The sequence below is a fragment of the Panthera uncia genome, assembly GCF_023721935.1.
Source record: "Panthera uncia isolate 11264 chromosome C1 unlocalized genomic scaffold, Puncia_PCG_1.0 HiC_scaffold_4, whole genome shotgun sequence".
Classification (NCBI taxonomy): domain Eukaryota; kingdom Metazoa; phylum Chordata; class Mammalia; order Carnivora; family Felidae; genus Panthera; species Panthera uncia.
The window spans coordinates 36,717,808-36,731,582 of NW_026057585.1; the positions used below are offsets into that span (position 1 = coordinate 36,717,808).

A 13,775-nucleotide genomic window follows, 5' to 3' on the forward strand; every position below is an offset into this window, starting at 1 on the left:
TTATTTATTTATTTTTGAGAGAGAGAGAGAGAGAGAGAGAGAGGAGTAGGGGAGGGGCAGAGTGAGTGGGAGAGAGAGAGAACCCCAAGCAGGATCTACGCTCAGTAAGGAGCCCAATGCTGGACTCAATCTCATGATGGTGAAATCATGACCTGAGCTGAAATCAAGAGGTGGATGCTTAATTGACTGAGCCACCCAGGTGCACCAACACCCCCCCCCGCCCCGCCCAGTCTGTCTCATTCTCATATTTTGGGGGAATTTAGGTTCACTTTTTAGTAGTAAGCAACCGATTAATTTTCAGTCAATTCTTGTTATTTATCTTACTCAACTCATTGGCATCATTTAGCAAAGTTGATCACTCTTTCTTTCATGAATACTTTCTTCTTGGCACCCAGAATGTCATTTTTCTCCCCGTCCTCTTACTTTGCAGAATGTTCCCTCTCAATCTCGTTTGCTGGTTTTTCCTTGACTTCTTTACCTTATAACAATTAGAGTGTCCTAAGGCTGTCTTCCTATCTCTTCACATGACTACTCACACTCATTCCCTACGTGATCACTTCCTGTCCCTTGGCTTTCAATGCCAAGGGACATCTATATGCTGATCATTCCCCATATTGAGTGGTAACTCCAGCCTTACTTGTGAACCAAGCGTTGTTTTTCACAAGAACCAGAGTCAGCCTTTGAGAAGATGGGCATCATATCAACACTCCATAACATTCCTCCAAGCCCCACCAGCACCCATGCTTCTCATTTCATTTTCAGTAAAAGCCAAAATCCTTATGTGGTCCTGTAAAATGGTCTCCTTTTATATCTCTGGCCTAATCTCTACTCACTGCCTCTTCACTCATACTGCTGAAGCCGCTTTTTCCATCCTAGTCCTTGTTGCCTCTAGAAAATGCCAGTCAAAAAATCCAAAACCAAAAACCAAAAAACACCTAGATGGAGACTGAAGGCAACAGGGCAGGCTAAATCTGCCAGCATCTCTGCATCTGTTTCTTACTAAATCTAACCACACAGACCTTCCAAGAATCATGGCTATGCCTTTGCTTCCATCTTCCAGTTAAATAACCTCTTTGGGACAAGGAAAGGGATTCTGAGAAATGTAGTTGCAACTTATCCAAGTGGAAAAATGGCAAAACCATCCCGATTGTTACTATGCAAAACGGACAATTCCTTTGTTCATTTTTTCCACAGTTGCATTCCTATTTTCTACTACTGAAAGTGAGGAAACAATACAGCACAATAATTAATAGTAAAGTCTTTGGTACTAGACAAACCCATGTTTGAAATCCCAGCACTGGCATTTACTACCTATGGGAGATTAGAGAACTTAACCTTTCTTAGGTCCCAACTTCAAAGTAGGGTGGTAGTATAACTATCTCAAGGCTTGCTCTAAGGTATGTAAATCACCTAGAACCTGACAAATATCCCAAAGTGTTAGCTATTCGTATTCCTATTTAGTGAGTGCCGTATGCATAATAGTGACAGCTAAAGCAAATGCCAAAAAAAATTGGAAAGAGAATTATTGAGAGGAGGAAAGGGCTTGGCAAATAATTCATAAACTGAATGAGTCCCCAGCAACCAGTCTCACTGTAACTACAAAGTTCCTGGTGCCAAATTTAAAACGTTACTCCTCAGGAAATATCTAGGTAGCAACAAAGAGATAGCGAAAATGGCACACAAAGCACTGAAATGCAGCTAACCTTCCCCACATGTTTCACATGCCTTTGTCCTCCACTATCGTAAATATTCCTTCCAGTTGTAACCACTAAATGAAGGTAACAGGACTCTGAGACTGTAAGATCACCGTCCAGTAGTCTGAACTTTTCTAGGAAAAAGGTGGCACTGACATTCAAATCCACTCGTGACTCCTGAAAGAAAGCACAAGTTTTACCGAAATGAGCAGGAGGTCTCTGGCTAATTGTTACCTAGGAGCAATGCAAGTGTAACCCACGCATGTTTGTTCCCATGACATCAACTGAGGAGTAGAACAATGTCACAATAGCAGCGACACAATTGCATTTGTCAGGCTTAGCACTCACCCACAGCATTGTGGAAACCCCAGCTTATGCTCAAATTCCTTCTGACTCATCCAGGAATTCCCCAGGGAATGTGTCCTGTTTACTGCCAGGTGTAATCCTCCTATCTAATCTCTAACAGCCTTCTTCTCTCCCACTCCCAGCCCTATAACTCTGAATCATCAGATCATATAGCCCTGTGCTATAGCAGCCACAGTGAGTTTCCTTCTGTTCTTGATTTCAGAGTCGGGGCCCAACACCAAGGAAAGAAAGCTGCTGTTCTCTTCCCCTCCTGCTGATCTCATAAACCTTGGTTTTCTTCGTCACACCAGGATAAACTGGTGTAGATTAGCTGCCCACTGTGACCATCTCCTATTGCTGTTGCTACTGGTAATGGTTCTGATCTGTGCTACTAACATCATCTTTTTTTTTTAATTAAAAAAATATTTTTAGTGTTTATTCATTCTTGAGAGACAGAGAGACAGAGCATGAGCAGGGAAGGAGCAGAGAGAGAGGGAGGCACAGAATCCGAAGCAGGCTTTAGGCTCTGAGCTGTCCACACAGAGCCCAATACGGGGCTCGAACTCACAAACCGTGAAATCATGACCTGAGCTGACGTCAGATGCTTAAATGACTGAGCCACCCAGGTGCCCCTAAACATCACCTTTTTGAAGGAAGGGGGAAGTCCTACATCCAGTTTTGGGCTCCATTTTGCTCTGTTCCATATGGTACAAAGCATGTGTGCTGCTTTATGCTATGTCTTAAACATGATTTTTAGTGACCAGACTAAGTAATAAACTGGAACATTTTTTTTCAACTGAGTTTCTCAGTGAGAACCCTGTGATTGAAAAAAATATTTTGATAAGTTTCCATTGGGCCGTCAGGGTGGAGACTGAGACCTCAAGGGCATATTCAAACAATGGAAGATGCAAAAGACCAGAAAGGGGTGAGAAAGAGGAAAACAGTGGACCACAAAAGGAGGAAGAGAGAAAAAAAAAAAAAAGAGACTGAAGGAAGACTGTGCAGTATTATATGACCTCTCTCAGTAACCCCCAAATCTTCAATTCAGTCTGCTAATTCTAGTAAGATTTCCCAAAAGCCTTGACTAATTGGATTTATTGAGAAAGTGGTAATGTTCTGTATTAAGGTTGACACAAGATGAAATTGGTATCATTCCAGGAGCCAGAGAAGTGATTTTCCAAGAGTTTCTAGATATCTTAGAAAGTTTTAGGCTTACTCTAAATGATGAAATTTGGATGTTTAAAGTAAAGATATCCAGATCTCTGGGAAAGAAGCATTATCACACATCACAAGAATTAAAAGATATTTTTGCTATCTCTTCCTCGCCCCAAGACTGAGAAAGCAGCCTGGATGGAGTAGGAAGTGGAGAAGGCTTTCTGCTTGCAACACACGCTGCAGCAGAGGAAATCCCCCTCCCTGATGCATCACCCACCAACCCTGGACAGAGTTCATGCTTCCGGACTCTCCCTTCCTTTAAGTCTTCACCATGAGATGAGATGTAAACTCTAAGTTAGAGGGTTTTATTGTATGTAGAACATGAGCATGAAAACTGTTACTCCTTGGTCAGATTTCCAAATCGTACATGATCCATTTGGTTGCAAATGTGCAAACGGAGAAAAAGGGAGCCTTCAAAAACTAAATAATCTGTAAAATGTGAAATAATTAAATAGTTTGGCATTTAACTCATATTTAATTACAATTTGTGAAGTGGAGAGGAGAGTTAATATTATCTTCATCTTACAGATGATAAAATTGAAGTCCAAGGTTATTAACTATGTGACATGTTCTTATTTGTTTTGAATTCTAATAAAAGAGGTGAGTGCTGAATTTATTGGCCTGAGGTCAGAAGACTTGGGTTCTAGTTCTGCCCTTCACTTATTAGCTGTTAGGTTCGAGACAAATTACCTATCTTTCTAAATTAAAAATAATCATTATTATCAGAAATAATAGTATTTACTTTTCTAATAATATTAGGCTATTGTGAGGATAAATTAAATGGGACAAAGTATACAAAAAAAAATATTTTCAGTTGCAAAAGTCTCCAGAAGTGTAATATATTTTTTTTCTAACATGACTTTACAGAAGCAAGTCTTAGACCCCCAAGAATTAAGAATATTAATACACTTCCATGTACAATTGGCAAAGTACACACATTCTTGATCTCATTTAGATCCTTGTTACATTTGAACAACAGTAGGGGTTACATCAGTTTCTTAGATGAATTTGAGGATTTATCTACAAAATGTAGTCAATTGAACTGGTTCCTCTAAAGGATATTGCCGTATGAAGTACTCTATTAAAGAATTTCTTTTTGATCCACTTCCTTTGAAGACATTACAAAAGTACCAGATCTTAGCAGCCGTTAGGCTTTATCAAGTCAATCCTTGGCTTTTCATGTCAGGTATGTAAACATTATTAAACATTAACTGGATCTTTGAGACTATCGTGGCATCATATGACAACTTCATTGTCTCCATCTATTTTCATAATAAGTGAATTATAAAACTTGACCAGAACATGCCAGGCATTTATAATACCTCTGTTTTCCTACAGTTTTAGGAAGACAAAGAGAAAAACTATTAAATGCTTGGTCACTCTCAATAAGTGCTAGTATCAATTGTATTCAGCAATGATTATTACCTGTCAAGAAGATCCTTTAAAAGATGAAGTCCTCAGGCTCCCAATATACATGCACATATGGATAAGAAAGTTTCCTGTACAAGAGCATACAGATTTTTTTTTTTAATTTTTTTTTCAACGTTTTTTATTTATTTTTGGGACAGAGAGAGACAGAGCATGAACGGGGGAGGGTCAGAGAGAGAGGGAGACACAGAATCGGAAACAGGCTCCAGGCTCCAAGCCATCAGCCCAGAGCCCGACGCGGGGCTCGAACTCACGGACCGCGAGATCGCGACCTGGCTGAAGTCGGACGCTTAACCGACTGCGCCACCCAGGCGCCCCAAGAGCATACAGATTTTTAAATATCTATGGTTCAGATACTTTAAACCATACACTTTTAACATACTGGATTCTTGATTAGTCTTCAATGAGGTTTCATTCTTTTCTAAAAGACAACTGAATATTTTTTTCTTAAATATAAGAACCTTCATGTTACCACAAGCACCACTTACATAAATTGGCACTCAACCTCCCCTCAAATAAATTACAACTTTGAAATCCACTGCTTTTGTGAATATCACTATCTTTAGAATGGTCTACAAAGGTTGAACTCCTCTTTGATCAACCTGTTTCTTACTTCCCAATACTTAGTTAAATACCAGTTTTGTTAATTCCCTGTTCATTTAGTTCTCATATGTATCCCTCTCCGTCTGTGGCTACTCATCACCTCAAGCCTAGTACTTCATGCCCCTACCTACATCACTGACATGTTTGTTTTCAACAGTACCAATAATGCCAATAAATGGCAGCCACTTGGGTATCCATGTAAAAGTATCAAGTCTTACTCAAGGTTGTATACTCTGTGCCCTGAACTAAGCTTGCATTAAGTACTCAATTATTTGGTGACTAAATAGCTTGCAAAAGTGCAAGCGAATCTACTCAGATAGTAGACACTTGAATATCAATAATGAACATGATCAATAACTGTATTTTATTGTAAATAAAATGGGTCATTATCACCTTTTTCCTGGATTATGACAAAAACCTCCTCCCTGGTTTCCTTGCTTCTGCAGTCTATTGACAACAAAACAGCGAGAGTGATCATAAGTGATAAAAATATGTATTTCCTTACTCTGTTAGTTGATAGGGGTGAGTACGAGATCCCAATAACAATGAGCACGCCTGGGCACCAGATCTTGGTTTCTCTAATAAAAAGAACGAGGGATCTTTAGAAGTGGCTGATTGCAGAGTCAGGATAGGGAACATGCAAGAGTCTGGAGCATCTTATTGTACAAGAAGTTAGCGTAGTACCCAAATACACGAACATATCTGCTTACACAAGATGCAGGTGTTTCAAAGGGACACAGGAATCAACTGAAAGAGTTCTCAGTGGCAAAGCTGGAATGACTTGAGCAAAACAAAATAAACCATGTAGTATTCGATTATAACCCAAAAAAATACATGAATGAGAATAGCAAATCTCCTGTGCAGAACATTTCTGAATAACTTGTGCAGATAATGTCCCCTTGAGGAGCACAACTCCCTACCACTTAAATATAGGTTGAAAATAGTGTCTTTCTTCCAAAGGAAAAAAAAAAGAGTAACTTTATTGTGATGAAGTCTGACAAACACTACTTTAAGGCAAGTGATCAAGGTCAACATCAACAGTGGTAAGTCATGTTAACAGTATGTATCTTTGATATGATATTATAAAAGTGGCATTTAGCTTCTGTGGTCTTTCTCCAAAATCCCATAAGCTCTATCTAACCATGAGATGAACATCAGATAAAATAAAATCTAAATTCAAAGAAATGCTATGCAATAACTGCCCAGTACTCTTCAAACCCTCAAGGTCACCCAAAATAAGGAAAGTCTGAGAAACATTCACAATTTAGAGAAGTCAAAGGAGGTATAATAATTAAACATAATCCAGGATGCAGTGTCCTAGATAGAATCCTAGAACAGAAAAAGAGCATTAGGAAAAACAAAGGAAATGTGAAAAAAGGATAAAAAAACAAATGAAGTCTATCCTTTATTCACATTTCCTTACTTTTTACTTAATGTCCTGTAATATATCCCTGCCTTCACTCAAACGATCTTAGAAGGTCTAGAAAATCACGAGTGACATACCAAAAATTATGCTCTGTTTGGAAGTTTACTTGTCTTCAGAAATAAGCTATGTCTTCCTTAACCATTGGTTTCAGACTCACTCTTAGTTTCAGTTACAGTGCAAAATGTGACATAAACAATAAAATGAGATAAATGCCCTTTTCTTCCTGATGTAGTCTCTTTTCTAAACATGGTTGTGTCAGCAATAGAGAGGAAAAACAAATGCTAGCTAGTTCCATTGTATTTTCATAGCATGCTCAAAATTCTGACTCAGCTTCTTAGAGTGCCTTCTCTAGTCCAAAAAATGTATGGATTCTGTAGATCACAGAATAGCAATAAGCAAAGTAGTGAAGAAATACTTTGTGTACACTGTTTCAAGGTAGATTCTGAAAATTCCATGGGAGTGCTTTCTTTGGAGGAGTAAGATGGCGGAACAAAGAGAAACAGAAGTTCTCTGTCACTCTGCTTCCTAATCTATCATTCTTATTCCTACTATCAACAAACAGTCACTGAGCACTTCCTACATTCTAGGCACTGAACAAAACTAGGCATAGTCGGCAGGTGCAGAGGACAAAAAGAACCATCTCTCAATCCAGAATCTTTTCACACAATTGAGAGTATAAGAACATCTAAATTTTAAAAATTAAGATAAGTGCTATAGTCATTCAAAATAGTAGGGTTCAACAGAAGAACGTTAGAATTCCTCTCAGACCTTTTCATTCTCTGTAAAATAGAGGAAATAACTACTTCATGAGGTTAAACATAATGTGTACAAATTGCCCCATAAAGGGCCTGGCTTATAGGTGGTTGCTGCAAAATAATAATAACTATGACTTATGAGAGTTTTCTATGTTCTAGGTATCATCTAAGCGCTTTACATACATTTACTTATTTAATTTTAAAAAAACTATATGAGGGGTGCCTGGGTGGCTCAGTCGGTTGAGCGACCAACTTCGGCTCAGGTCATGATCTCACGGTTTGTGAGTTCGAGCCCTGCGTCGGGCTCTGTGCTGACAGCTCGGAGCCTGGAGCCTGCTTCAGATTCTGTGTCTCCCTCTCTCACTGTCCCTCCCCCACTCATGCTCTGTCTCTCTCTGTCTCAGAAATAAACATTAAAATAATTTTAAAAAACCCAACCATATGAGGTGTTTACCTCATATAGTTATTTAATTTTTTTTTTATTTTTAGAGAGAGAGAGAGAGAGAGCACAATCAGGGGACAGCACAAGCAGGGGACAGGGACATAGGAAGGGATGGACGGAGAGAGAGAGAGAGAGAGAGAGAGAGAGAGAGAATCTTAAGCAGGCTCTGTGCTGAGCATGATGTGGGACTTGATCCCATGACCCTGGGATCATGAGCTGAGTTGAAATCAAGAGTCAGATGCTCAACCAAATGAACCACCCAGAAGCCTTGAGGTAAACACGTTCAATATGAGGAAACTATGGCACAAAAACATTAAGTATCTTGCCCAAATTTAGCGTGGAAGTGATACGTGAGCATGAAAACCTAAGGATTCTGGCTTCCGAGCCCATACTTAAATGCATTGCTGTATTATATGATACACGCTGGCCACAGCTTGATTAGAGGGGAGGAAGTATCTTCCTTAAGATCTTCTCTATATTGTCTATCATGCACACTATCACTGGATTATGCATTGCACAAAATGAATCTTTGATTATAATTTTCTTTGACATGGCCAAGTACAGTGGAATGCACATGGGCGTTTAGAACCAGAGAGGTTCAGGATTAACTCCTGGTTTTTCTGCCTACTTGTTGAATGACCTGGACACAGAACATAAACTTTCTGAGGCTCATTTGAAAAGCAAAGATAATATCTATTTCTCAGAGCCAAAGTAAACATAAATAGCACATGTCAAAGCACTATGAAAACTGTAAAGCAGAATATAAATGCTGGTTATTATTATTTGTCTGTCATCTTCAAGGCTCTCTACATCTGGCTTCAGCTTCAGCTTATACCTCAGTAGTCTCCTTGACAACCAGGACTTGTGACCAAATATGTCCTGTTTTACTACTTAGGTGGTTTTACGTATGCCCTTAATTTGTTCGAGAGCAGAGAAGAGACTCAGCCACTAGGATCACAAGGGTCCATATGCAGCCCACACACACTTCTCAGGCATCCGTGATCTGGTAATATAAACGCATCCAGCTGCTGTAAAGCTTCTGACAGGAGGCTTATACATCACCCAGGGGTTTCCTAGGACTCAGAAACATTCAACGTGCACTATTTATGGGCAAATATCAGGTCAAATATCAAGGATAAATAGAGAAACAAGGCCAATCAATTGGCCAACCAACAAATAAATAAAGCCAAAACCTTTAGGGATAGTGAAAAGAATACTCCACATTAAAAAAAACAATCAAGAAGATAGGCCTGTATAATTAAGAATTGCTGATACATAATTGAAACTTAAACTATGTTCTCAATAAAATAATAAAAACAAAGATTCTCTGAAATTTAAAAAAAAGCAATTACAAGATAACACACTGAAATGAAATGGAAATTAGCTGCCCTACAGAACTGATATAAGGAAACTAACAATTCTGTGGTGATATTAAATACAGCACACCACAAGTAACAGAAGCATCCCTCACACTGTTGAAGTGCAAAATCAGTCTGATCTTTCTGTAGGGCAATTCTGCCATGTAGATCAACACACTTGAAATTGTGCATATCCTTTCACCCACTGATTGCATTTCTGATCTTTTATTCTAATAAAATACTCTTTGGAGATGTATGATGTTATTGCTTAATAAGAATGTTTATTTAAAATGCTAGGCTTTTCTTTTTTTCCCTCTTTTGCAGAAATGGATATAGACTTAATCCTTTGCAATCTGTTTTTTTTTCTCCTGCAGCCTATTTGAAATTTGCTTTTCTGTTTAAAAGTTAGGCAAACATTATGAATAAATGTAGTGTTTGTGCTTTTATACATTCTAAATGGTCATAAAGAAAAGTGTGGAAAGATATACATCAAATATTGGTCATAAAACACTTGGAGAGTATACGAGGGAAAATTTGGTGGGAGAAAAGAGAGAAGAAGGGGAAAGGAAAATCTGTTGGCTATTTCTTAGTGGATCTCTATGTTGCCAGGCATTTTTCAAAAAGGATATATTGCTCTTATAGTTTAAAAGCAAAAAAAAAAAAATCAATGAAACATTAAGGAGTGCACTTGTCATGAGCACTGGGTATTGTATGTAAGTGTTGAATCACTAAATTATACACCTGAAACATATTACACTGTATGTTAACTAATTTAAGTAAGAACTTTAAAAAATTAAAAAGGAAAAAGAAAACATCTATGAGATGTTTTTAAAACTTTTATTTAAAAGAACAAAAATTGGGAAACCATAATAGATAAGGTAAGACTAGCTGCTTAACATATTAACTCCTAAATCTTAGTGAATTACAACAAAGGTTACTACTTGCTCGGGTTCAGTGAGGATGTTTGGTGGGCACACTTCCATGTGGTAAAAACAGATCCTGTTATTTCCTTCATATGTCATGTCATACCTCACTTCTTGGGAGTCCTTTGCTCTCTGTAGACAGAGGATGGGGGAAGACAAAGGGGAGAGGAGGGAAGGGGAAGGAGTCCATTAAAGATGGGTTCTATGAGTGGTGCATATCATTTCTGCCCACTTCTCCTTTAACAGAGAACAGTCACGTGGTCCTAACAAGATTCAGATGAATGCTGGGAAATGCAGAGGATGCAGGGGAATACAGAGAAAGGCTGGGAAACAGTCATGTGGTCTTAACAAGATGCAGAGACCCAGGCTAAGTAAGTAGCCACTTCTCAGCAACATCTCAACATCATGGGAAGGGACTGCAGCCTTTGTAGACAGCTTCTCTGCCACTCAGTTTAAATGTCTAAAAACATGTTATTTGGCTAAAACTACATTAAAAATATATTAATATTGGTCATAGAAAAACGTGTAGTGACATGAGAAGATATTTGTTACACCAACAAATTTGTACGGGGTTGTAAAATACTATAATCATATTTTAGTAAAAAAAAATAGAGGAGAATACATATTTGAAAAAGAGAGATAGATTATATATATGTAAATATGTAAATTCCTTCCTGATTTCTCCCTATGGAAATCTTTCTAAAAGTTGAATTAATGGGTGAAAAATATTTTTAAGGTATTGTGCTATTTTGTCGCTTTCTTATTATCAACATAACTGCACTGGAAACATTTGAAAAATACATCATACCATGATAAAGAAGAAAAATTACCCACACGCCCACCCAGAGGATATACACCAAAATGTTAACGGTTATTAACTCTGAATGTAGATATTATGAGTGACTTTTATTTTCTTCCATGGGCTTTTTAGTATATTCTAAAATTTTTGCAATGTGCTTGTATCACTTTTATTGTCAGGAAAATTGAATACTACAAAAAAAAATATTCCATCTGCTCCTTCAGTAATTTTTCAGAAGTTATCTTCTCCAGGAAATGTTACCTGAACAAGCCAGTTGTAATTAAGAGCTCTTTTCTCATGTTGCGGCCAAACGAAAAGCGTTAAGATAATGATACCAAGTGACCTCCAGTTGGCATAGTGATCTACCGCACAGGGACCCAGGGTGTGGACAAGAGCCTGGCTGGGCTCCCTAGGGGACTATCGCATTTTGAGAAAATTATTTAAACTCTGCATGCTTCAGTTTCCTCATCTGTAAAATGAGGATCATTAGAGCATCCAGCTCACCAAGTTACAGGTAGAATTAAGTGGGTTAATATATACAACACCTTTAGAAAAATAGAGGCCGGTAGTGACACCGCAGTACACATCAGCTATCATTATTATTATTACTATTATATTAAATACTTATATAAATTTTTATCAAATCTTACTTTGTAATTCTAATACTTTTTTTTTTACTTTTACTTTATTATACATTCTTTCAAGTAAAAACCATGGCTTCATGTCTTTTTACAGCTTTTATGGCACTTGTACAAAATTTTGCACACTTTTAAATAAAATATTTATTGAATTTCTCAGTAAATGCATAGAATAGACCAGAAAAGCCTCAAGGTCAGGCGTATTACAGTAAGAACTTAAACGTAGATGTTTATTTCAGAAATCTGCTTCAGGAAGTGCCATAGATAGTGGACTTTATCAGTAAAAGTCAAAGGGAAGAGATTACGGGGAAGAAGGTGAAGGGGCAGTCACACTGATTTAAATAGTCCTGAAGGGGGGGTACCTGGGTGCTTCAGTCAGCTGAGCCTCCAACATGGGTTCAGGTCACCATCTTGCAGTTGGTGAGTTAGAGCCCCATATCGGCTGGCTGCTGTCAGCCTGTCAGCCCAGAGCCCACTTCTGATCCTCTGTTCTCCTCCCTCTGCCCATCCCCTGCTTGCACTCTCCTCAAAATGAATAAATATTTTTTAAAAAATAGTTCTGAAGGAGGACAATGGCACTCAGAATAACCAAAAAAGAAAATGACAGCAGACTCCTCTGATCATGTGTCTCTGAGGGAAGTGGTAGTATCATTTGGATAACGAGTAGCAGTATCATTTTTTTCAGGGACAATAAGAGCACCTGAGAATTCTGTGAGATTCAGAGAAGGTAAGCAAATTGCCCAGGCTAACGCAACCAGTAAGTTGCCAAATAGGATTCAGCCCAAGTGTGTCTGACCACATGGACTGTGCCTTACATGATCAATATTTGATGACAGTGTTTCCCCCAAGGTAGGTAACGAGCAGACAACTCTGCTAGTACTGAATCTATTTTTTGTTTATTTATTATTCGGTTTTACAATTTGATGCTTATTTTACTTAATTATGCTTTGCAAAATGGATTAAGTCCTTTAAATCTGTTATAAATAAGTCTCTTCCTCTTACATCAACAATGCTGCTTTGTTATTTCCCAGGGATTTCCCTGGGTCCGGTCCCCAAATCCCAAGTTTCCAAGACCGTGCTGCTTTTCTCACCAAGCTACTCCACAACTCATCACCGATGGCCGTGGAAGGGCAGTATAGGGCTCAGAGTGCTAGAGAAGTCACAACCCACAAACAGAGGAGGCACATTGCCAAACCTTCTTATTGGTTTAGTGTTAATAAATAGTACCCTGAACCAATCTGCACTGGGATCCTTCAGCTTGTCGCTGAATAATTCATGGTTAATTTTGGCCCCCACCAAAAGATTTACAGTGCATAATCTCTTAAGTACAGAGATTGTAAGTATGTCAGAGGGTGTATTTAAAGCTTCACTGTTGTGTACAGTACATTCAACTTTGCCAATGAAAAGATCCACAGAAAAATTGATGTATTCTTATCCAACTTGTGATTAGAGAATGAGTGTAAATAAAAAATGACATCTGATACCACCAAATGTCTCCCTTACTATGCTTGGTATTCGGAACTCAGAAATGCCCAAATAAATTGTGTGAAATCACTTTCAGAAGGAAAAAGAAAACTAAAAACAGCTTTCTTTGCCTTCCAGTTTTAGACTCTTGAGTCTAAACTTTGAACTAGTACACTGTTTATTCTATACATCAGTGTAACAACATTACTGTCCTAAAAAAGATGTATATTTCTATGAATTGACAGTATTGTGTGACATAGGAGAAAAGCACCCTTATCAGGATTTAGACAACCCTCAAACCACTGTCACTGAACAAAAGTAGAATGAGCAGTTCCCGAAGCCCCCATCTGAGAATCAGAGGCAGAGCCAACGGCAGTTACGTCCTTCTCATTTGGTCTTTTGAGGAGACTCTAACCTGTATGCACTGCTGTTAGTATGCAAATGATACCTTTGACAGAGGTGTCACTGTACATGGTAAAGTTTTCATTATAAAAATCTGAATTTTTATACAAAGAAGAGAGAACAAGAGCTATAATGTCTTGTTGAAAATTGCAAAAAATATAATACAACTCAAATAGATAAAACGAATATGCAAGGGATATCTTCTCCGTCTAATGGTTCTTGATGAGATAAACATTGAAAGATTCCCCATCCTGTGGCAGTAAGCAGACCTTTATCCATTTTC

At 38.2% G+C, this 13,775-nt stretch overlaps 1 long non-coding RNA gene across 1 annotated transcript; it reads left to right on the top strand.

Moving 5' to 3' along the window:
- The first annotated feature begins 2,064 nt into the window (after positions 1-2,064).
- On the top strand, positions 2,065-12,470 carry LOC125912468 (uncharacterized). Its single transcript, XR_007454753.1, has 3 exons — positions 2,065-2,114; positions 10,443-10,560; positions 12,312-12,470. It is a non-coding gene; the product is annotated as an uncharacterized LOC125912468 (long non-coding RNA).
- The last annotated feature ends 1,305 nt before the right edge of the window (positions 12,471-13,775 follow it).